This window comes from Canis lupus, chromosome 4 (assembly GCF_011100685.1).
Source record: "Canis lupus familiaris isolate Mischka breed German Shepherd chromosome 4, alternate assembly UU_Cfam_GSD_1.0, whole genome shotgun sequence".
Classification (NCBI taxonomy): Eukaryota; Metazoa; Chordata; class Mammalia; order Carnivora; family Canidae; genus Canis; species Canis lupus.
In genome coordinates this window covers 28,550,712-28,562,061 of record NC_049225.1, presented here as the reverse complement: position 1 = coordinate 28,562,061, position 11,350 = coordinate 28,550,712, and the positions used below count along the sequence as shown (strand labels likewise).

General features: G+C 51.2%; 1 long non-coding RNA gene across 3 annotated transcripts; it reads right to left on the bottom strand.

The window, feature by feature from the left end:
- Nucleotides 1-3,267: 3,267 nt before the first annotated feature.
- Nucleotides 3,268-5,578, bottom strand: LOC102154841. Of its 3 annotated transcripts, none has more exons than XR_005358011.1 (3): nt 5,127-5,578; nt 4,476-5,001; nt 3,268-4,309 (listed from the first exon to the last, which is right to left on the bottom strand). It is a non-coding gene; the product is annotated as an uncharacterized LOC102154841 (long non-coding RNA). The 3 variants fall into 3 exon arrangements; XR_005358012.1 differs by having other exon boundaries at nt 3,269-4,273; XR_005358010.1 differs by having other exon boundaries at nt 3,275-4,237; nt 5,127-5,577.
- Between the last annotated feature and the right edge of the window lie 5,772 nt (nt 5,579-11,350).

Genomic DNA, 11,350 nt, shown 5'->3' with positions numbered 1-11,350 from the left:
TCTCCCTGCATACATAAGGTTGACTTAAAAACTTCTCTTAGGGTGAAAAAGTGTCACTTTTCACGTTGCACCACCACCACCGCCACCCAGTATTTTTGAACTGAGCTAGCCTGGTTTGCAACCAAGGTTAAGCCTGTTAACAGACCTCTTCAGGGTTGCCACCTGGAACCTCACCATGGGCCTCACTTTTCTCCTACAACCTGCCGAGGACCAGAATGTCATAGCTGCCATCCTGAAAACCTGCCTGGGAAGTAACTGCTAGAACACACATGAGAGCTGTGTGAGGGTGGGCTCCGACAGGAGGGAGCACCAGCGCCCACCTTCCTCTCTGTGACACATATTGGAAGTGGGGAGGAGAGCTGGTGTGCGCTGCTGAGAGTAATAAAGATGGTCCCGCCAGGAGCCTCATCCCGCTTGAGCGAGCCCAGGTGAGGTGGTGTGATTGTGCAGCGTGCAGGCATGGGGCACGTGTAGATCAGCGGGTGGCATTCTGGGAACAGAAGGGTCATGTGAAGGAGCGTACCACCCAGCCTGTGACCAGGTGTCCTGCTGAAAGGGTCCTCATAGTACTGGCAGCCCTGCTGGGACCACTGGGGGCAGCTTTGGCTGGTAGACCTTACTGTGTGTTCCGTCGGAGGGTATTAAAATGCCTGCCCACCCCCCCCCCCCCCCCCCCCCCGCCCCAGGGCAGCTCAGGTGGCTCAGCGGTTTAGTGCTGCCTTCAGCCCAGGGCCTAGTCCTGGAGACCCAGGATTGAGTCCCACATCGGGCTCCCTGCGTGGAGCCTGCTTCTCCCTCTGCCTGTGTCTCTGCCCCTCTCTCTGTGTCTCTCATGAATAAATAAATAAAATCTTTTAATAAAATGCCCCCCAATGGGATAATCTGCCCTGGAATTGGGCTTTTTTTGATTTTTTTTAATATATTATTTATTTTGTGGGCAGCCCAGGTTGCTCAGCAGTTTAGTGCCACCTTCAGCCCAGGGCCTGATCCTGGAGACCTGGGATCGAGTCCCATGTCGGGCTCCCTACGGGGAGCCTGCTTCTCCCTTTGCCTGTGTCTCCTCTGTCTCTCTCTCTCTCTGTGTTCCATGAATAAATAATAAAATAAAATATTTTAAAAATATATTATTTATTTGAGAGTAAAGCATGAGCAGTGGGGAAGGGCAGAGGGGGAGGAAGCAGCAGGGAGCCCAACGCCAGGCTCGATCCCAGGATCCCAGGATGACGACCTGACCCAAAGGCAGACACTTAACTGAGCCGCCCAGGCACCCCTGGCATCGGGCTTTGTGCAAACCCAGAACTCACACACGAGACGCAGAGAGCAGTGTCTCCAGAGTAAGCTCAGTACAGGTTGGGACTTCACTCTGGGCCTGTTGGGGGAAGAAATAAGAAAAATACATTTAAATTGTCTCATCCATTAGCAAATTTGTATTTCTGACCAGTGATCTCTCCAGTGCTTTGCCTTTTCTACATCTTTGTGTACAAGGAGATTAAAATAGCAATTGACACAGTTACAGCCCCTGCTTGTTCACTTTGGAGGGGGAGACGTTCTGGAGTCTCTCGGTGTCTGTGTTGGAGTCAAATCATGGCACTGTGTTTCTGTTTCAGGGTTTATCCATGTGTATTCACATAGGCTTATGCCTGATTGAATCTGAAACCATATAATGATTTTTCTTGAGTTTTTGCTGCCACTTGACAGAACTCTGCTTTTTTTTAGGAAAACTGAAAAGAGGAGAACTTACTTTATATATAGGGATAGCAGTTCATCCTTGTGGGTTGTGAAACAAGGCGGCTGGCGTACGTATGGGCTCTGCTAGAATAATGTCCCCTGCCACCAGCCAGCCTGTTGGGCGCTGGAGGGTCAACAGTGAGTGCCTGCCCCACCCCTGCTGTGTAGCTGATGCAAACCCAGTGGGACATAGTGCAGTGTCTCCTAAGCCTGCGATAGAAGTGCCACCCAGCTAGTAGCATCCAGTGCCTTGCTTAACTGTTCTTCAGCTCATTCAGCTAATACGGGCCTGCTGTGTTCTGGGTACTAAAAGAGCAGGGAGAAAAGGCTAGGGAAAGGGACTGACGGTTGGCAGTCGTGTGGCAGAGGTCCTGAACGTTTTAATTTGAGCCATAAAGTAAATGTGACCCTTGTAAGTTGTGGGTAGTAAGACCAAGGTGGCTCAGCGTCTTTAGAGAGGTGGATATTGGTGTATTTACTTATATGCGTTTATTAAATAATAAGGTGTCCATCCCATGGCTGGGCCTTTTTTCTCTTTAAAAGAGAGGTTACAGGTGCCTGGGTGGCTCAGTGGTTGAGTGTCTGTCTTCGGCTCAGGTTGTGAACCTGGGGTCCTGGGATGGAGTCCCACATCGGGCTCCCCACAGGGAGCCTGCTTCTCCCTCTGCCTGTGTCTCTGCCTCTCTTTGTGTCCCTCATGAATAAATACATAAAATCTTTAAAAGCCAATACATACATACATAAAAGAGATTATGGCACTTGGGTCTGGCATCTGCCTTGGGCTCAGGCTGTGATCCTCGAGCCCCGGGATCCAGCCTCGCAGCAGGCGTCCCCACTCCGCAGGGAGTCTGCTCCTCCCCCTGCCCCTCCCCCTCTCCGCGCTGTCTCTCAATCTTTAAAAAAATAAGAGAGGTTACCATTTAAAAGTTGTCCGTAAAGACTCTTAAGAACCTGGTCATACAGAACATGGAAGACTCCTAACTCTGGGAAACGAACTAGGGGTGGTGGAAGGGGAAGTGGGCGGGGGGTGGGGGTGTCTGGGTGATGGGCACTGAGGGGGGCACTTGACAGGATGAGCACTGGGCGTTATTCTGTATGTTGACAAATTGAACACCAATAAAAAATAAATTTATTTAAAAAAAAAATAACCTGGTCATAATGGTCGCCTCCAGCAACAGACCCCATTCAAGGACAGAGGTGTTTCCCGGCCGTGTGCGCTGGGCCTGATGTCGTCCTCCCGGGGGAATCGCCCGGCCGGACGGTCGCGAAGCTGCCTTTGGCCTCCAAGCGCTCAAGCGCCGCGTCCCCAGGTAGCCGAGCCGGCGGCCCTTCGGCTGCACAAACCGGGTGTGCGGCAGTGAGGATGTCCTACTGGGATGAGGTGACCACAGGGCCTCCTGCCCACGTGGCCAGAAATGTCCAGACTTTCTCTGCCTAAGAGAGGTGATCCCGGGGTCCTGGGATCGAGTCCTGCGTGGGCGCCTCGAGGCAGGCGCGTTGCTCCCAGCCTCCCCTGGGCCGGCTCTGGGCCCGGCCTGCCCCCGCTCTGCTGCCCAGCAGGAGAGCTCCCGAGGCCTCCACCATGGGCTTCCCATCAGGGAAGCTAGAAGCCCCAAGCAGGACTCGATCCCAGGACCCCGGGGTCACACCCTGAGCTGAAGGCAGATGCTCAACCAGTGAGCCACCTGGAAGCCCTGGGGTTTCTTTTTGTTAATTCCTTGTTCTGATTGACAAAGGTCTGAATATCTACTCCCCACCCCAGCCCCTCAGAAGAAAGGCTGAGACCCTGACCCCTTCATTCCCACTTTTTTCCCTTTCTGGCAAATTTTAGGCCTGAGACTTTTTGTTTTGGCTTGGTGGTTGTGTTCTTCTTTGTTTTTATTTATCTATTTTTGGCTTGTTTTTTTTTTTGTTTTTTAATAAACTGACATTTAAATTACGCATTCCTGTAGCAGGCTGTGCCGAATGCTTCTGGGCTGATGGAGAGTGTAACTGTCAAACACGCGTCCGATAACCCTGATTGTTGCTCACCTATACCACCAGGCGCCGGGTATTAAGTGTGGACAAAATGTCCATGGCCCCTTACCCTGTGGACTTCATCGAGGCACAGCCCTGTCCAGCACAAATGTGCATCCTTTTAAATTTTCTGGCATGCACACATTTTTTTAAAAAATGGTAAACTTAATGTTAACAATGTTTTATTTAACTCAACACATCCGAAATATGATCTCAGCGTGTAATCAGTATAAGAATTATCAAAAAGATATTTTACATGCTTGACGTGGAGTATTCAAAATCCTGTGTATGTTTTATACTGCACGCCACGTCCCAGGTTCCGTGAGTGCAGTAGGCACATGTGGCCAGTGGCTGTTGCTGACATTGGAAAGCACAGGTTAGGGGGAGAGCGCCCTAACTAGGCCATCAGACCCGGTGCTGAGCCAGGGAAGAGCTAGGGTGGTGGAGAAGACTCTAGAGGCTGGCCTGGAGCGGGCATCAGAGGAGGGTACACCTGAGGACGTGGAGCGGGCATCAGAGGAGGGTACACCTGAGGACGTGGAGCGGGCATCAGAGGAGGGTACACCTGAGGACGGCCAGAGCAAGGGTGCTCCAGGCAGAGGGACTGGGACACGGGGAGCCCCTGTGGAAGGGGCCACCAAAGGACACATCTCAGACACCTCCAACTGCCACGGTTGCTAAGCCCGGGCTCAGGGAGCGTCTGGGGCTGGCCACCCGCCTCCCCCACTCACCGTCCAAGGAACTTCCCCGGGAACACCTCGGGGGCTTGGACTGTCCAGGAGTCGTGTTCTGTGGCCCTGTCACCTGGCTCCAAATCCCAGGCCTATTGAAAAGTAGATGATCTGCACTCTGATCCCCACTAGGCAGAGAGAGCCTAGTGTAGACAGAGTCTGGCCTCCAGCAGCTCTTTGGCTTGGAGTAGGAGCTGCTGCGTAGGCCGCGTGCCTGCGGGCGCGCTTCCAGACTCCATTCCTGCAGGAGGGATCCTTGTCCGGGGTGAGCCCGAGGTGAGGAGGGTCACGGCCCTGCCCCTTCCAGGCGGCTCCACCACCAAACAACAGGTCTGACCAACTCTCCACAAACAACTGAGGTTGCAGGGGCGCCAGGGGGCTCAGCAGTAGAGCGCCGGCCTTCGGCTCAGGGTGCGACCCCCCTGGGTCCTGGGATCGAGTCCCGCGTAGGGGTCCCCGCATAGAGCCTGCTTCTCCCTCTGCCCGTGTCTCTGCCTCTCTCTCCGGGTCTCGAATAAATAAAATCCTGAAAAAAAATCCGAGTCAGGCTGCATACCCTAGCCACCCGAGGCTGGCCTTAGGAATGCAATACACCAGAACCCCCGACAGACTCCCCGCTCTGCCAGAGACCCCGCCAGCACCCGCCAGCACCGGGGTTCGGGTTGCTGCTGGAGACCGCTGGTCCGCTGGTCCGGGGGAGGCGGCCGGGCGCCCAGACTCAAGGTAGCCGCCCTGCCTGGCGGGAGCGCGCTGCCCGCTGTCGCTGTCCCCTTCCTAGCCCCAGGGCCAAGTCCGGCCTGCCTATCGTGGGGACTTCATGGACCGTGTCTCGCGTGGAACGGAACGGAAGCTCCGTGAGGGGGTGGTTGGCTTTGCTCCCATCACAGCCGGAGCCCCAGAGCCGCGGGGCGCACAGTGAACCGGATTCCCTCTCGGTTCCCTCTTGGTGTTCAGCAGCAGGGGAGGGCGGCCCTCGGATGCCCTCCTGGCCGCCTCTGTTCAAGGACGGCGACTGCCCCCCCTTCCCCAAAGCCTCCCCATCTTTGGGGCCCCTGGCGGCACTAGAACCAGGGGCCCGGGCGGAGCGCCTCCCGCCTCCAGCCACCCCCCTCCCCTCCCGCTCCCGCCTGTAGGCCTGGGCCCCAAGCCCGGCCCCAAACCGGAGAGCCGGAGCCAAGCACTTCCAGCATATACCACGGCGGGTGATTTATTTAAGGGTCTCCAGATAATCACTTAAGTGTCACCATGGCAACCTGAAGAGTTGCCATGGAGATCGGAGCAGGAAACGTCCCCATGGAGACCCCTGGGAGACTCTCTAGGAAATCATTACCAGGTGGATGGGGCTGGAGAAGGGGGAGCTGGACAAATGAGGGAGCCCCACGGTTCTGTGTGCCTGCAGGAGGAGGGGGTGAAAGGGCAGGGTGAGAAAGACCAGCCCGGAGAGGCAGGCAAGTTCATGATCGCCCACGTCCGGGCCCGCGTGATGAACACCTTGGCCGTGTGCACGGGCCTATGCAAAGGGAAAGAGGGAACCTTGAAGCAGTAGTGGCCCCAAGAGGGGGAAGGGGGAGACTTATTTTTCATGCACGCTCCTCCAGGCACTGTTGGGCCTTCTTTTGTCATAGGTACGTAAATATCACGTTCCATTTAAAATGTTCCAAAATTAAAATTACTTACAGAGCATTTACTACATTAAATACTTACATCCTCAGGGCCCCCGGGTGGCTCAGCGGTTGAGCGTCTGCCTTTGGCTTAGGTCATGATCCCGGGGTCCTGGGATCGAGTCCCACATCCGGCTCCCTGCATGGAGCTGCTTCTCCCTCTGCCTGTGTCTCTGCCTCTCTCTCTCTCTCTCTCTCTCTCTCTGTCTCTCATGAATAAATAAAATCTTAAAATATATATAACATTAGTATATTTAGAGATTTTGAAAATATAACACATTAGTAAAAGAACACAATACTATTAAATAAATATGTGGACATATGTAGACATATATAGAGAGTAGATACAAGTACACACGAAACTAAAACAAAAACACTATATTATTCTTTTTTTCTTAAAAAAGGAGTATTCGGGGGCACCTGGGTGGATCAGTCAGTTAAGTGTTAGACTCTTGATTGCAGTTCAGGTCACGATCTCAGGACCCTGAGATCAAGCCGTGTATCAGCTCCACACTGGGTGTAGAGTCTGCTTGGGATTCATTCTCTCCTTCTCCTTTGGCCCCTCCCTGCCCCTCCCTACCCAGCTCACACACTCTCTATATAAACAAACAAGTGAATAAATAAATATATATATAAAGGGAACCATTCAAAGGGCAAAGGAACTCTTTTATTCTTTTTTTTAAAGATTTTATTTATTTACTTGAGAGAGCATAGGCAGGAGGACGGGAGGCACAGGGAGGGGAGGCAGTGATTTTCAAGCAGGCCCCATACTCAGTATGGAGTCCCCATGGGGCTCGATCTCAGGACGCTGAGATCACAACCTGAACCAAAATCAAGACTCTGACATTTAACCGGCGGAGCCACTCAGGCACCCCAAAAGGAACTCTTAAAATTAAAAATATCATGCCTTGGGATGCCTAGGTGGCTCAGCAATTGAGCATCTGCCTTCGGTTCAGGGTGTGATCCCAGGATCCTGGATGGAGTCCCACATTGGGCTCCCTGCAGGGAGCCTGCTTTTCCCTCTGCCTATGTCTATGTCTCTGTCTCTCTCTCTCTGTGTCTATCATGAATAAATAAATAAAATCTTAAAAAAGAAAAAGGATTTTTTTTAATTAAAATAAAATAAAAAAAATATCATGCTTTGCAATGAATCCTGTATTTTTTGCCAATTGGAGCAGGGCTGGATGAGAGTGTATGTAAAATTTTTCCTAATATATTAAAGCAGTCACTTTTCTTGTAAAAAAAAAAAACAAAAAAACAAAAACAAAAACAAAACCTTTTTTAAATATGAGAAATAAAAACTTCAATAGGAGGTTTGGAAGATAAAGCTGAGGGAACCGCCCCCAAAAGTAGTACAAAACCACAGACGTGGGAAATTGAAGGGAAGAGACAAGAAAATTAGAGGGCTAATCCAGGAGGCCCCCCTTCTGAATAACAGGAGTGCCAGAAAAACAAATACAGAGAAAATGAAGTGGAAGAAATGATCAAAAAGATGCTTGAAGGAATTTCTCCCAAAGTGAAGGATATGCATGTCCAGATTAAAAGGGCCCACCGAGGGGCACCTGGCTGGCTCAGTCCTGGAGCATGCAACTCTTGATCTTGGGGTTGTGGGTGTGAGCCCCACATTGGGTATAGAGATTACTTAAAAGTAAAATCTTTAAAATCAATCAATCAATCAACCAATCCACCGAATACCAGACACAATGGATGGTAACAGATTCACATTAAGAAAAATCATCAGAGGGCCCCCTGGATGGCTCACTTGGTTAAGCATCTGTCTTCAGCTCAGGGCATGATCCCAGAGCCCCCGTATCAGTCTCCCTGCTCAGTGGGGAGCCTGCTTCTCCCTCTCCCTCTGCCTCTGCTTGTGCTCTCTCTGTGTCTGTCTAATAAACAGAGAAAATATTTTTTAAAAATAAAAAGGAAAAGAAAAATCATCACAGTTCAGAACACAGAAGACAAAAAAGAGGGTTCTACAAATTTCCAAAGGAAGGGGGAACAGGTCAGAAATAACGGCTTGAATGCCTCAAAAGAAGCACTAGAAGTTAGAAGACACACACAGTGTTTTCAAAATTCTGAAGATAAATTATCCCCCACTTAAAATTTTTATATCCATCTAAACTATCAATCAGCTTTGAAAGTAGAAAAAGACATATTTTCAGTCATTTGAAATACAAAAAAAGATTTGTTTTCATGTGCTCAGGAGGCTGGAGGATGTTTCACCAGAATAAGATAGTAAACCAAAAAAAGACAACAGAGGGGAGGCTGGCTGGCTCAGTGGGTAGAGCATGTGACTCTTGATCTCAGGGTCCTGAGTTCAAGTCCCACATTGGACCTAGAGATGGCTTTTTATTTTTATTTTTTTTTAAGATTTTATTTCTTTATTCATGAGAGACACAAAGAGAGGCAAAGACACAAGCAAGCAGAGGGAGAAGCAGGCTCCCTCCGGGGAGCCTGATGTAGGACTCAATCCTGGACCCCGGGGTAATGACCTGAGCCGAGGCAGACGCTTAACCACTGAGCCACCCAGGTGCCCCTAGAGATTGCTTAAAAAAAAAAAAAAAAAAAGGGCAGCCCAGGTGGCTCAGCAGTTTAGCATCACCTTCAGTCCAGGGTGTGAGCCTGGAGACCTGAGATCGAGTCCCATGTCGGGCTCCCTGCATGGAGCCTGCTTCTTCTCCCTCTGCCTGTGTCTCTGCCTCTCTCTCTCTCTCTCTCTCTCTCTGTGTCTCTATGAATAAATAAATAAAATCGTAAAAAAAAAATAAAAAGAGGAAAAGACTGACCACGAGAAGACACCTCGGAAGGCCAAACCTCTGCAGAGGAGAGCAGTGCATCCATCTGGAGGCCAAGCAGCCCCTGTCAGAACAGGTCACAACACTCCGAGAGGTTTCATTAAGGAAATTAAATTGGTAGACTGGCGTCTGAATTTAGTGAAAGGAGGGAGATGTCAACACCTGAAAGAGTTTGGCCTTGAGTACAAAGAAAACGAAGCAGGGATCCCTGGGTGGCACAGCGGTTTGGCCCCTGCCTTTGGCCCAGGGCGCGATCCTGGAGACCCGGGATCGAATCCCACGTTGGGCTCCCGGTGCATGGAGCCTGCTTCTCCCTCTGCCTGTGTCTCTGCCTCTCTCTCTCTCTCTCTCTTTCTCTGTGTGTGCCTATCATAAATAAATAAAAAAAAAATTAAAAGAAAACCAAGCAAATGGATGAGGGGAGGGATAATTATTCACTCCGGGGGGCGGGGTTGGTGGTGGTGGTGGTTAAAAACCTAGTGCACGGAAAAGGGAATCACAGTCCGTCCATAGCTGAGAGTATAAACGCATGCGGATAGTGTTTACCTATTGCCAATACTCTTAGCACCGAGTGCGGCTCTTACCAAACTATTACATGGAGACGTTGCCAGAAGGGGGGCCAAAGAGTGAGTGGGGTCGTTGGAGGAAAAATGAGCCCTAAAAATTGAGAGTGGGTACTCTGACCAGAAGCCTCTTTTTCATGAGTCTCGTGCCGCTCTTTGACTCCTTGAGCTATGTGAATGAATGGCTTTACTAGAAATTCCAACTGTGCCCTGATTTCGCTCTTAGAATGCTCAAGCTGAGGCAGGCGGGCACAGGGAGCAATGCTAAGATACAAATGAAGAATCCAGGACCCCAAAGAAAGCTTGAGCTGTAGACAAGGAAGGAAAGGGTACATACAGGTATAAAAGGAACAATGGTGCTTCCGGGGATAGGCCCAGGATAATAGTGAGGCCTCCTCAGACTCACCCGGGAAATGGCACGCACAACATAACCTCGGAACCTGATCTTTAGGATGCAGCCCTGGTCTCCAGAGAACGTGGCCCGGGATGGAAGGCCCAGCAGCCACGGCTCCCCACGGCTCCCCACCCCTCGGGACTCCTGCCCGGAGGTGTTGACCTGTGCTCAGGCTTGCAGAGATCAAACTGGCTGAGGGGATTAGGATGTGCTTCGGAGCCAACAGACAAACCTGGCTTTGCTGTTGCCCCCCCTCCCCACCCTCCACCCCTACTTCCTCTAACACAGGTCATGGTCATGTCTGCAGTATCTGGGCAGACCCACCTGCCCAGCTTCACCAGACATTCCACACTCAGACAGTGGTGCCGGGAGTAAAGCTGCAGAGAAAGGGAAGGTATTAGGGGGAATTAAGGTGAGGAAGTGAGTCAGCCGGGCCTAAGCCTGCAGGCACCCAGAGGAGTTCTCAGGAGCAGGGCGGCTGCTTGTTGGGGCTTTCAAGTCAGTTTGGGAGTGTCCCTGAAATGTGACTCTACCCTGTCCCACCGAGCCCAGGGCGGGCAGGGAGGGTGACTGGGGCTCCTCCCTTGCCCTCTCCTGGCCCCCAGAGCATCCCTGATGGGCTGGGGGGCCTTGGATTTTGCAAGCCCACTGGTTTCTTTCTCATGGATCTGTTTGCCTTGTGCTCCCTGGAGCCAGGTCTGGGAAGGCGACTCTAAGGACGCCTCTCTTACCACCTCCAGGTGCCGCTTGGCAAGAGCACTGAGGGTGTGACTTGGGGCCTGGCAGGCAGAAACAGACCTCTCGGGGCTCAGGGGAAAGCCACCATCGTGCAGGGAATGTGCAATCTTCCACCCAAACAATGCAAATTCAAGCTCTTGAGCTTAGAAAAGACATCAGACTATCGGATATTATTTCCTCATCAAACAAACCCAGTTTTGGAAACCAAAACTATCTCATCCATTTGTGGTTGAATCCATTCACTCCATAAACACTCTGATATGCCAGGGTCTGGGCTCATTCAGCAGGACTTCTGTAAAGTAAACGACCTCACACCCATTAGGATGGCTTCTATTAAAAACAACAAGTGTTGGTGAGGATGTGATCCAGTAATTTCTTTTTTGAGAGAAAAAGCAAGAGAGTGGAAGGGCAGAGGGAGAAAGAATCTTAAACAGGCTCCATGCCTAGCTTAAGATAGTCCTGACCCGGGGCTTGATCCCATGACCCCGAAATCACGACCTGAGCCAAAACCAAGAGTCAGACACTTAACCGACTGAGCCACCCAGGAGCCCCTGATCCAGCAGTTTCTGAGTGTAGACCCAAAAGAAGTGAAGGCAGGGTCTCAAAGAGATACTTGCACACCCCTCTTCACAGCAGCATTACTTGTAGCGGCCAAAAGGTGGAAGCCACCCCGCGTGTCTACTGATGGATGAATGGATAAACAGAATGTGAAATGTCCATATAC